The sequence below is a fragment of the Triticum dicoccoides genome, chromosome 2B (assembly GCF_002162155.2).
Source record: "Triticum dicoccoides isolate Atlit2015 ecotype Zavitan chromosome 2B, WEW_v2.0, whole genome shotgun sequence".
Taxonomy (NCBI): domain Eukaryota; kingdom Viridiplantae; phylum Streptophyta; class Magnoliopsida; order Poales; family Poaceae; genus Triticum; species Triticum dicoccoides.
In genome coordinates this window covers 295,934,690-295,945,254 of record NC_041383.1, presented here as the reverse complement: position 1 = coordinate 295,945,254, position 10,565 = coordinate 295,934,690, and the positions used below count along the sequence as shown (strand labels likewise).

General features: G+C 45.6%; 1 long non-coding RNA gene across 1 annotated transcript; it reads left to right on the top strand.

Moving 5' to 3' along the window:
• Positions 1-268: 268 nt before the first annotated feature.
• Positions 269-3,350, top strand: LOC119363566. Its single transcript, XR_005174060.1, has 2 exons — positions 269-481; positions 729-3,350. It is a non-coding gene; the product is annotated as an uncharacterized LOC119363566 (long non-coding RNA).
• The last annotated feature ends 7,215 nt before the right edge of the window (positions 3,351-10,565 follow it).

Genomic DNA, 10,565 nt, shown 5'->3' with positions numbered 1-10,565 from the left:
CCCACCACCCCCCTTACATTGCTCCCAAGGCTATCAATCCAGATATGGTAAGATCACAACTCAGGAAATTTCAAATACGGTAATTATATGGTAATAAATTTAAATTACCCCATATAATTACATCGTGATGGTCGGTTGTAGGTCGTTTCGGTCGTTCGTCCGCTCATCGAACGCTGCCACCATCGATTTTTCTTCTATCCCCGCACCCCACCGATTTTTATTTCAGTCGTAAGCCCACCGATTTTTCACCAGCCCGCGTGAATTGTGCACAAGGCCCCTGACAACAAGAAAGGCACAAGGCCCCTTCGCGTTCGGTCTCCCTGATCTCTCCTTCCGAACAAATCTCTAGGGTTTGGGCGCCGCCAACCCCGCCCCTCACGATGCCAACAACGAGATGGAGAAGGATGTCGAGGTGGTGGTGACGGTCGCATCACTCCCCGGCGGCCGGCGAAGGCATCTTTTGCTGGCAGTGTCGAATCAGGTAGGAGCCCATCTCGACCCTAGCCTGTCCATCTCGTCCTCTGAAGCACATGACCATTGGCGGCGGAGACCTAAGGGCGGGGGCGTTGGTACGCTGTGGATTTCGGAGGGCCAGGCCATCGTGCAGCTCGCCTACGTTCACTCCCGCGTCTCCTCCGCCCTTCTCAAACTTTCTCAAGCACTCCCTCTCGTCCGAACTGGACCCCTTCTCTCCCAATGCACCCACCCCGTACTCACTGATTTTTCAGCCGTGGCGGTGGCGGCAGGGCACATCCCGACAAGTTGGCGATGACATGCTACCACCTATTATCGCCGCAAGCTCGGAGCCTCGGACTTGACCGGGTGTTATACTGTTAACTGACATGGCGGAGGCTCGGAGGCGACCCGGAGGTGAACTGCATATGTGCGAGCTCAAGCACAACCACAAGACCTCAATTCCGACGTTCCTCTCCACCTGTGGCAACTTCACACTCGTAAGCCCCTCCTCTTTCCACATGCACGTAGTAGCACATTGCCTGATATGTTGGCCCAAGTATTATCTTTGCGGTGCTCTTATTGTTAGTTCAGACTTGCAGACCCATGTTTTTTGCTCAGAGCGATGGCCATAACATGTTTGTATATAGTGGTGGTTGTGCTAATCAAACCCTTTGTTTGATGAATTTAGTAGAAGGTATTTAGTTATGGAACCATTGTTTAGGCAGAGAGACTCCACGTGAGTCGTGTGGTTATTTCTGTTTGAATCAGTGAACTGGTGAGGCATGTTTGCAAGTAATTTTCTCCATGGAATTAGTATTCTATATATGCGGCTGCTATTTCTGTTTTATTTCTTTATGAGCTTCCGTTGATTAGTGTTAAGCAATCAACATGCACGAGCTGGTTTGAGTCTATCCAGATTTCTTTTGATATAAGACACCATATAGTTCATTTCTGGATTAGTCACTGCATCTTGTTTGGTTTGTTCTTTGGTTCTGTGATTAGACGAGGGTGAGTGCCATGGTCGTCTATGTTGGGCTTCTGCACGACAGCGTTGATGATTCGTTTGTTGAATATGATCACATCTTCCACATGTTCGGTGCTGGAGTGGCTGATCTCGTGGAAGGGTTATGTATTCCTCTTCTCACGGATTTTGACCATTGTTTAAGAGGGATTCGGATAATGGGTTTGGTAGTTAGTACATTCATATTCGTTGGCATCCTCAAGCTGTTGGCTAGATCTACTGCAAATATTGTGATTTAAATTATGATGGCCTGCAGTATGCCTCCCTATATTTAAGGCAAATGATCATGGAAGTACACCTTCAGGAACAAGCTCGCCGAGGTCTTGGAATTCCAACATAGGTAAACAAGTGAACTCATTTAACGGTTTCCCCTTTTCTGGCGATGCGTGTATAACTCATTCATTAAGGGCTACTCAGCTCTGTATTTTTTTCTCTTTGGTAATTGGATTATATGCTACTCTGTGTTGAAGGATCTGTTCATGCTAAATTTAACAAATCTTTTCATGTTTTCATAAATTACCTATTTGATCACTCTGCGTGGAATGGTAAACATTTGTAGTATGGTCAGGGTTTGATTATTTTTAACAGTGCACATACCTTCAGAAAATAAACCAATGAGGCTATCTTGTTCGTCTTTCTACTTATGTATGTATACATATGGGATGCTTTGTTAGTTCTGTTGTGCAAATAATCATTCTTTGTGTTGATGAGCTATGATAATGGCTCCCCAAATTACAATACTTGCTGAACGTACACTTTGTTGCGATGAAATCCTATATATAAACATATTTTCCTAATGAATTGTGATTAAACTTTGCTGCTTTTACCCACTTTGGTGCTGTTTCAGTGTATATGTACTAAATTGTAAAAGAAGATGATTGTATATTTTGCTTTATAGTACACCGGTTCATGAGAACGATGCTGAGAAGATTCAGCTTGCTGTGCTAAATGTCATTCTGGCTTGACTCGATAATATCATGGTAACATCGTGGAATATTTTATTTTTTATTGTAACAAACTGTAGTCAAATTCATCAGATATATATACTTTCAGGATCGGAGGAACAAGTAGTTTTAGCCTTCTGTTTTCGAATTTTTAGTTTAACATCTCTGTACTTGTTGAAGCTGTTATCTCCAACTCTACATGAGCATAGTGATATGCAGTATAAAAAATCTCCATATTTTTCTTCTTTGGTGAGCATGGAATATCCAAATTGACATCTAAAGATAGATAAGTTAGTAGGGTATAATGTTGGCTAGCTTTTTTTAGGATCAAAATTGATGTATTAATTTTCTTGTCAAAGGATGATTAACGGAATCGTGGTATTGCGGCCAAAATATACTCTCTTCAGTTTGTTGGTAATGAGCAAAATGTAGTGCTACTGGTAATGTGATTTGGATTTGTGTGTGAAATACATTGTTGCATGCATGTTTCCAAAATGAAAAATGTAATGGTTCCGAACATAGCTGGAGATAAATTATTTGCAGCAGCTAGGCAACAACAGTGCCATGGATACAGTTAAAAGTACTAGCAATTGATGATATTGTCATAGCAATTTTAATTTGGAAAAAATATGTGTGAGATTAATCTTTTCTTTTCTTTCATGCAAGGAAGATAGTACAAAGTATACTACAATTTGTTGTAACCCACACAATGATTCAAGAAGCAGGGCCAAACAGGGCCAATGAAGACATAGCGTACATTACTGTTCTTTAGGATATGATGTTCATTTTTCCCCACAACTAACTTCAATATTTAATTCTTTGTGAGACAACTACTAAAATAAGGTACTTTATAGGTTTTTCATTCCATGTATTGTGCATATTTTTATGTGCGTACTTGACTCAGATGCAAGCTACTCGCAGTACGTATATTCTGAAAGAAAACATTACATATCTGCTGAATGCCCTTTGAAACATAGCATATATTTTAAAACACTCTATTTACTTTGAATGAGGTTGCCTTTTGCTTTAAACAATTGACTGCATTCTGAAATACTTTTAAATTTGGCTAAGATTAAGAGATCTAGCAAATGAGTCCAAGTCTCAAGACCAGGTGCATCTTGAGTATTTTTTCTCCATGACGGGTGGTCCATCTCTATCATGGAGTGTTGCTCTTTCAACAACATCTGGTCTATTTGAGCGGCACATTACTGTTCCGAGTCTCCAAGAACCAGGTACATCTCTCTTGCCTTAGGCTCTTCTGATTATCCTTGTTATTATGTAGCAAGCAGATTACCAACCTTCCAAGCTCTATATTCAACCTTCCTTTCTCATTGCTCATACAAGTTCAATATATGAACATGCTTGTTACGCTTATTCCTTCTAGTTTCTTGAGATAACCATGTCTCAATTTTTTGAACAGCTACAATACCTATACAGTAAGAATCGAACTGCAAAGGGGTTGAACGCTCTGTTGTTTCATGTCTCCCTTATGCTCCTGCAAGGAGTTGCCATTGGGCAGGGACACAACCGTTGAGCGCCCTTGCTCTATGGTCCACCACCCTTCTCGCCTCCCATTCGGCCCCTTTTCTCCACACCCCTTTGTTCGATGTGCTTCGTCTCATGATATACCAGAGTGCAGCCAGTATAGATATCAAAGGTGCACATGGGGTCCTTTTTAGTTTTTTTTCCTTAATTGTTAACCATCTCCAATTTTATGTCAGCTTTACTTATTCCAGTTTCATAGTTGGAGGTATCAATGCAATGCTTTCCAGAATTTGCAGCTCTTGCCATCGCCCAAGGTCGATGAGGTAGATGCATAGACCACAGCCTCACACGGTCAGGTGCTCTATGGGCGTTGCGGATCGGTAGCTTCTGTCGGATTACGGGTTCCGCAAACCCTTGAGAGGTTCGAACTCTGGGGTGCGTGTGGAGATCTCAACCTACCCAGCCTGCCTACTCGCGATCCTCCTAAGCCTAGCGGGACGAGCTCGAAGAGACAAACAGACAACCCAGTTTATCCGGGTTCGGGCCATCTTCTGGTGTAATACCCTACTCCAGAGTTTTTGGTGGATTGCCTCGAAGGGCTAAGGATGAACTAGTACAGTGGATGAACTGTCCTCAGGAGGTGAGGTGTTCTTGAGCTTGAGAGAGTTGGTGAGGTGGTCGGGTGAGAATGGATCCCATCCCCCTCTATGGTGGTGGCTAAGTCCTATTTATAGTGGCCTTGATCCTCTTCCCAAATGTTGACGGGAAGGGATCCCACAACGGCCGGATTTGAAAGGGGACAAGTAGTACAATTTATCCTGACGAAAGTAGTCTTCGCCTGCGAAAGCTTCTGGTCGTGACACTGCGGTGGGCTCGGTGATGACCTTCGTCCTGCCGTCCTGGCGGTCTTGGTCTTGTTGCACCAGAATGGGAACCTTTGTCTGATTCCTCGGGACTCCACACCTGTGGCTTGCCTCCCTTGCACCGAAGAGGAAACTTGCGCTTTGCGCCCGCCCAGCCTTGGTTGTCATGGCTCACGTCAGCTGAGCCTCGTGAGGTAAACCTTGCATAGAACTCTCCGCCCCTCGGGAGCCAGCCTAAGGAGGCCGATCCCCTCGGGGGTCTTGGCGTTGTCCGCCTCGCGAAGCTTGGCCCCTCTCGAAGGTCATGAATTGTTGATGTCGAAGTTGGGCCGTACCAGGCCATTGATGGAGCCACGTGGTGGGACGTAGGCAGGCAGGGCTGGATATCCCCATATCCAGAACGTCGACAGTAGCCCCCGGGCCCAAGGCGCGCTCGGACTTGGCTTCTTGGCGAAGCCAAAGGGCAAGTGCGGAGCGCTGCTGGCCCTAACCGCCTGTGGCCTTGATGACATGTGGCAATCAATGGGACGTGGGCGTCTCCACTCCCCCACGCCGCCTTGATATCCTCCAGGCCTAGTGGTCGTCCGTTGTCAGAATAGTTCGCTCTTTGCAGATTGTCGCGCTCGGCCCTTGTTTCTTCCTTTCCCAATCTTGTCGCTTCGTGCATAGATCCGGCGCCGGCGCCTCGCCCCTTTTTAGGCGCTCATCATGGCTCCCTAGCCGAGGAGGAAGAAGGGGAAGCCGTGCGCCCCGACCGAGCCCCCGCCGGCCTTGGAGCTAGCTCTCGAGCAGTCGACGGTGATCAACCAGGAAGGGTTGGACAAGGTCCGCCATGCCCTTGCGGCCGATTCCAATGAGTGGAAGGCAACGATCGTCCGTCCTGCGTCTTGGCACATGAGTGAGATGAGCGCCACCGAGATCTCCATCTATCTCCATGCTCTCCTTGCGGTTCTGATTCTCCCTTTCTTTCCCTTCTTCAATGCTGTAATCTCGCATTACCAAATCCATCTGTTGCATCTGGACCCTCGCTTTGTCATCCTTTTTGCTGTCTTTGCCTTCCTTTGCAAGGCCATGGCCGGCATTACCCCTTTCGTGGCCTTGTTTCGCCATTTCTTCTTGCTCCGATTGGTCGACGCTCGTCAGTGCTCTGGGTGCGTGACCTTTGAAGTTGTGGCCGCAACCGCCGGTCCAAGAATCGACTTCGAGCTCTCGTCTGCTGTGAAGGGATTTCGGAAGCAGTGGCTGCTCATGGATGTCGGCGCATTCAACCCCCTGTTCTTGACTCCTGGGGCGCCGGCCTGGCCTAGCTTCGGTTGGGGCCACGAGAAGCTCTCCGACTGGCGCCTTGCTTTCGTTTGGAAGAGGTTGGCGAGGTTACAGGAGCTGGAAGTGACAACACTGATGTGTTGGGGAACGTAGCAGAAATTCAAAATTTTCCTACGTGTCACCAAGATCTATCTATGGAGAAACCAGCAACGAGGGGAAGGAGAGTGCATCTACATACCCTTGTAGATCGCTAAGCGGAAGCGTTCAAGAGAACGGGGTTGAAGGAGTCGTACTCGTCGTGATCCAAATCACCGGAGATCGTAGTGCCGAACGGACGGCACCTCCGCATTCAACACACGTACAGCCCGGTGACGTCTCCCACGCCTTGATCCAGTAAGGAGAGAGGGAGAGGTTGAGGAAGACTCCGTCCAGCAGCAGCACAACGGCGTGGTGGTGGTGGAGGAGCGTGGCAATCCTGCAGGGCTTCGCCAAGCACCGCGGGAGAGGAGAAGGGAGAGAGGTAGGGCTGCGCCAAGGAGAGGTCAAACTCATGTGTTGGCAGCCCTCAAGACCTCAACTATATATAGGGGAGCGGGAGGGGGTGCGCCCCCTCTAGGGTTTCCACCCCAAGGGGTGCGGCTGCCCCCAATCCCATCTAGGGTGCCGGCCAAGGGGGGGAGAGGGGAAACTTGCCCCCAAGTTAGGTGGGTGCGCCCCCTCCCCAAACCCTAGGCGCCTTGTGCCCTTGTGGGGGGGCGCACCAGCCCACAAGGGGCTGGTCCCCTCCCACACTTGGCCCATGCAGCCCTCCGGGGCCGGTGGCCCCACTTGGTGGACCCCCGGGACCCTCCCGGTGGTCCCGGTACGTTACCGATAAAACCCGAAACTTTTCCGGTGACCAAAACAGGACTTCCCATATATAAATCTTTACCTCCGGACCATTCCGGAACTCCTCGTGACGTCCGGGATCTCATCCGGGACTCCGAACAACATTCGGTAACCACATACAAACTTCCTTTATAACCCTAGCGTCATCGAACCTTAAGTGTGTAGACCCTACGGGTTCGGGAACCATGCAGACATGACCGAGACGTTCTCCGGTCAATAACCAACAGCGGGATCTGGATACCCATGTTGGCTCCCACATGTTCCATGATGATCTCATCGGATGAACCACGATGTCAAGGACTCAATCAATCCCGTATACAATTCCCTTTGTCTAGCGGTATTGTACTTGCCCGAGATTCGATCGTTGGTATACCGATACCTTATTCAATCTCATTACTAGCAAGTCTCTTTACTCGTTACGTAACATATCATCCCGTGATCAACCCCTTGGTCACATTGTGCACATTATGATGATGTCCTACCGAGTGGGCCTAGAGATACCTCTCCGTTTACACGGAGTGACAAATCCCAGTCTCGATTCGTGCCAACCCAACAGACACTTTCGGGGATACCTGTAGTGCACCTTTATAGCCAACCGGTTACGTTGTGACGTTTGGTACACCCAAAGCATTCCTACGGTATCCGGGAGTTGCACAATCTCATGGTCTAAGGAAATGATACTTGACATTAGAAAAGCTTTAGCATACGAACTACGATCTTTGTGCTAGGCTTAGGATTGGGTCTTGTCCATCACATCATTCTTCTAATGATGTGATCCCGTTATCAACGACATCTAATGTCCATGGTCAGGAAACCGTAACCATCTATTGATCAACGAGCTAGTCAATTAGAGGCTTATTAGGAACATGGTGTAGTGTATGTATCCACACATGTATCTGAGTTTCCTATCAATACAATTATAGCATGGATAATAAACGATTATCATGAACAAGGAAATATAATAATAACTAATTTATTATTGCCTCTAGGGCATATTTCCAACAGTCTCCCACTTGCACTAGAGTCAATAATTTAGTTCACATCGCCATGTGATTAACACTCACACGTCACATCGTCATGTGACCAACATTCAAAGAGTTTACTAGTGTCATTAAACTAGTTCACATTATCATGTGATTAAGACTCAATGAGTTTGGAGTTTGATCATGTTTTGCTTGCGAGAGAAGTTTTAGTCAACGGGTCTGAAACATTCAGATTCGTATGTATTTCGCAAATCTCTAGGTCATATTGTAAATGCTGCTTCCACGCTCCACTTGGAGCTATTCCAAATGGTCGCTCCACTATACGTATCCGGTTTGCTACTCAGAGTCATTCGGATAGGTGTTAAAGCTTGCATCGCGTAACCCTTTACGCCGAACTCTTTATCACCTCCATAATCGAGAAACAAATCCTTATTCCTGTAAGTATAATTTTGACCGCTATCTGGTGATCCACTCCTTGATCACATTTGTACCCTCTTGCCAGACATGTGGCAAGGCACACATCAGGTGTGGTACTTAACATAGCATACTGTAGAGCCTACGTCTAAAGCATAGGGGACGACCTTCGTCCTTTCTCTCTTTTCTGCCGTGGTCGAGCTTTAAGTCTTAACTTCGTACCTTACAACTCAGGCAAGAACTCCTTCTTTGACTGATCCATCTTGAACACTTTCAAGATCATGTCAAGGTACGTGCTCATTTGAAAGTATTATTAATCATTTTGATCTATCCTTATAGATCTCGATGCTCAATGTTCAAGTAGCTTAATCCAGGTTTTCTATTGAAAAACATCTTTCAAATAACCCTATATGCTTTTCAGAAATTCTACATCATTTCTGATCATCAATATGTCAACAACATATACTCATCAGAAATTCTATAGTGCTCCCACTCACTTCTTTGGAAATACAAGTTTCTCATAAGCTTTGTATAAACCTAAAATCTTTGATCATCTTATCAAAGTGCATATTCCAACTCTGAGATGCTTACTCCAGTCCATGGAAGGATCGCTGGAGCTAGCATACCTTTTAGCATCCTTAGGATCGACAAAACCTTTTTGATTTTATCACATACAACCTTTCCTTACGAAAACTGGTAAGGAAACTCGTTTTGACATCCATCTGCCTGATTTCATAAATGCAGCTAATGCTAACATGATTCCGACGGACTTAAGCATCGCTACAGATGAAAAAATCTCATCGTAGTCAACTCCTTGAATTTGTGAAGAACTCTTCGCCACAAGTCGAGCTTCATAGACGGTGACATTACAGTCCACGTCCGTCTTTTTCTTAAAGATCCATTTATCTCAATGGCTTGCCGATCATCGGGCAAGTCCACCAAAGTCCATGCTTTGTTCTGATACATGGATCCTATCTCGGATTTCATGGCTTTTAACCATTTGTCGGAATATGGGCCCACCATCGCTTCTCCATAGCTCGTAGGTTTATTGTTGTTTAGCAACATGACCTTCAAGACAGGATTATTGTACCACTCTGAAGCAGTACGCATCCTTGTCACCCTACGAGGTACGGTAGTGACTTGATCCGAAGTTTCATGATCACTATCATAAGCTTCTACTTCAATTAGTGTAGGTGCCACAGGAACAACTTCCTGTGCCCTGCTACACACTAGTTGTAGTGACGGTTCAATAACCATATCAAGTCTCCACCATCCTCCCACTTAACTTTTCGAGACAAACTTTTCTTCGAGAAAGGACCCGATTCAAGAAACAATCCCTATTGCTTTCGGATCTGAATTAGGAGGTATACCCAACTGTTTTGGGTGTCCCATGAAGATGCATTTTATTCGCTTTGGGTTTAAGCTTATCAACCTGAAACTTTTTCACATAAGCGTCGCAGCCCCAAACCTTTAAGAAATGACAAATTAGGTTTCTCTAAACCATAGTTCATACGGTGTCATCTCAACGGAATTACGTGGTGCCCTATTTAAAGTGAATGTGGTTGTGTCTAATGCCTAACCCATAAACGATAGTGGTAATTCGATAAAAGACATCATGGTTTGCACCATATCCAATAGGGTGCAGTTATGATGTTCGGACACACCATCACACTATGGTGTTTCAGGCGGTATTGGTTGTGAAAACAATCTCCACAATGTCTTAATTGTGTGCCAAACTCGTAACTCAGATACTCATCTCTATGATCATATCATAGACATTTTACCCTCTTGTCACAATGATCTTCAACTTCACTCTGAAATTACTTGAACCATTCAATAATTCAGACTTGTGTTTCATCAAGTAAATATACTTAACATCTACTCGAATCATCTGTGAAGTAAGAACATAACGATATTCACTGCATGCCTCAGCACTCATTGGACTGCACACATCAAAATGTGTTACTTCCAACAAGTTGCTATCTTGTTCCATCTTACTGAAAACGAGGCTTTTCAGTCATCTTGCCCATGTGGTAAGATTTGCATATTTCAAGTGATTCAAAATCAAGTGAGTCCAAACGATCCATCTGCATGGAGTTTCTTCATGCGTATACACCAATAGACATGGTTCGCATGTCTCAAACTTTTCAAAACGAGTGAGTCCAAAGATCCATCAACATGGAGCTTCTTCATGCGTTTTATACCAATATGGCTTACATGGCAGTGCCACAAGTAAGTGGTACTA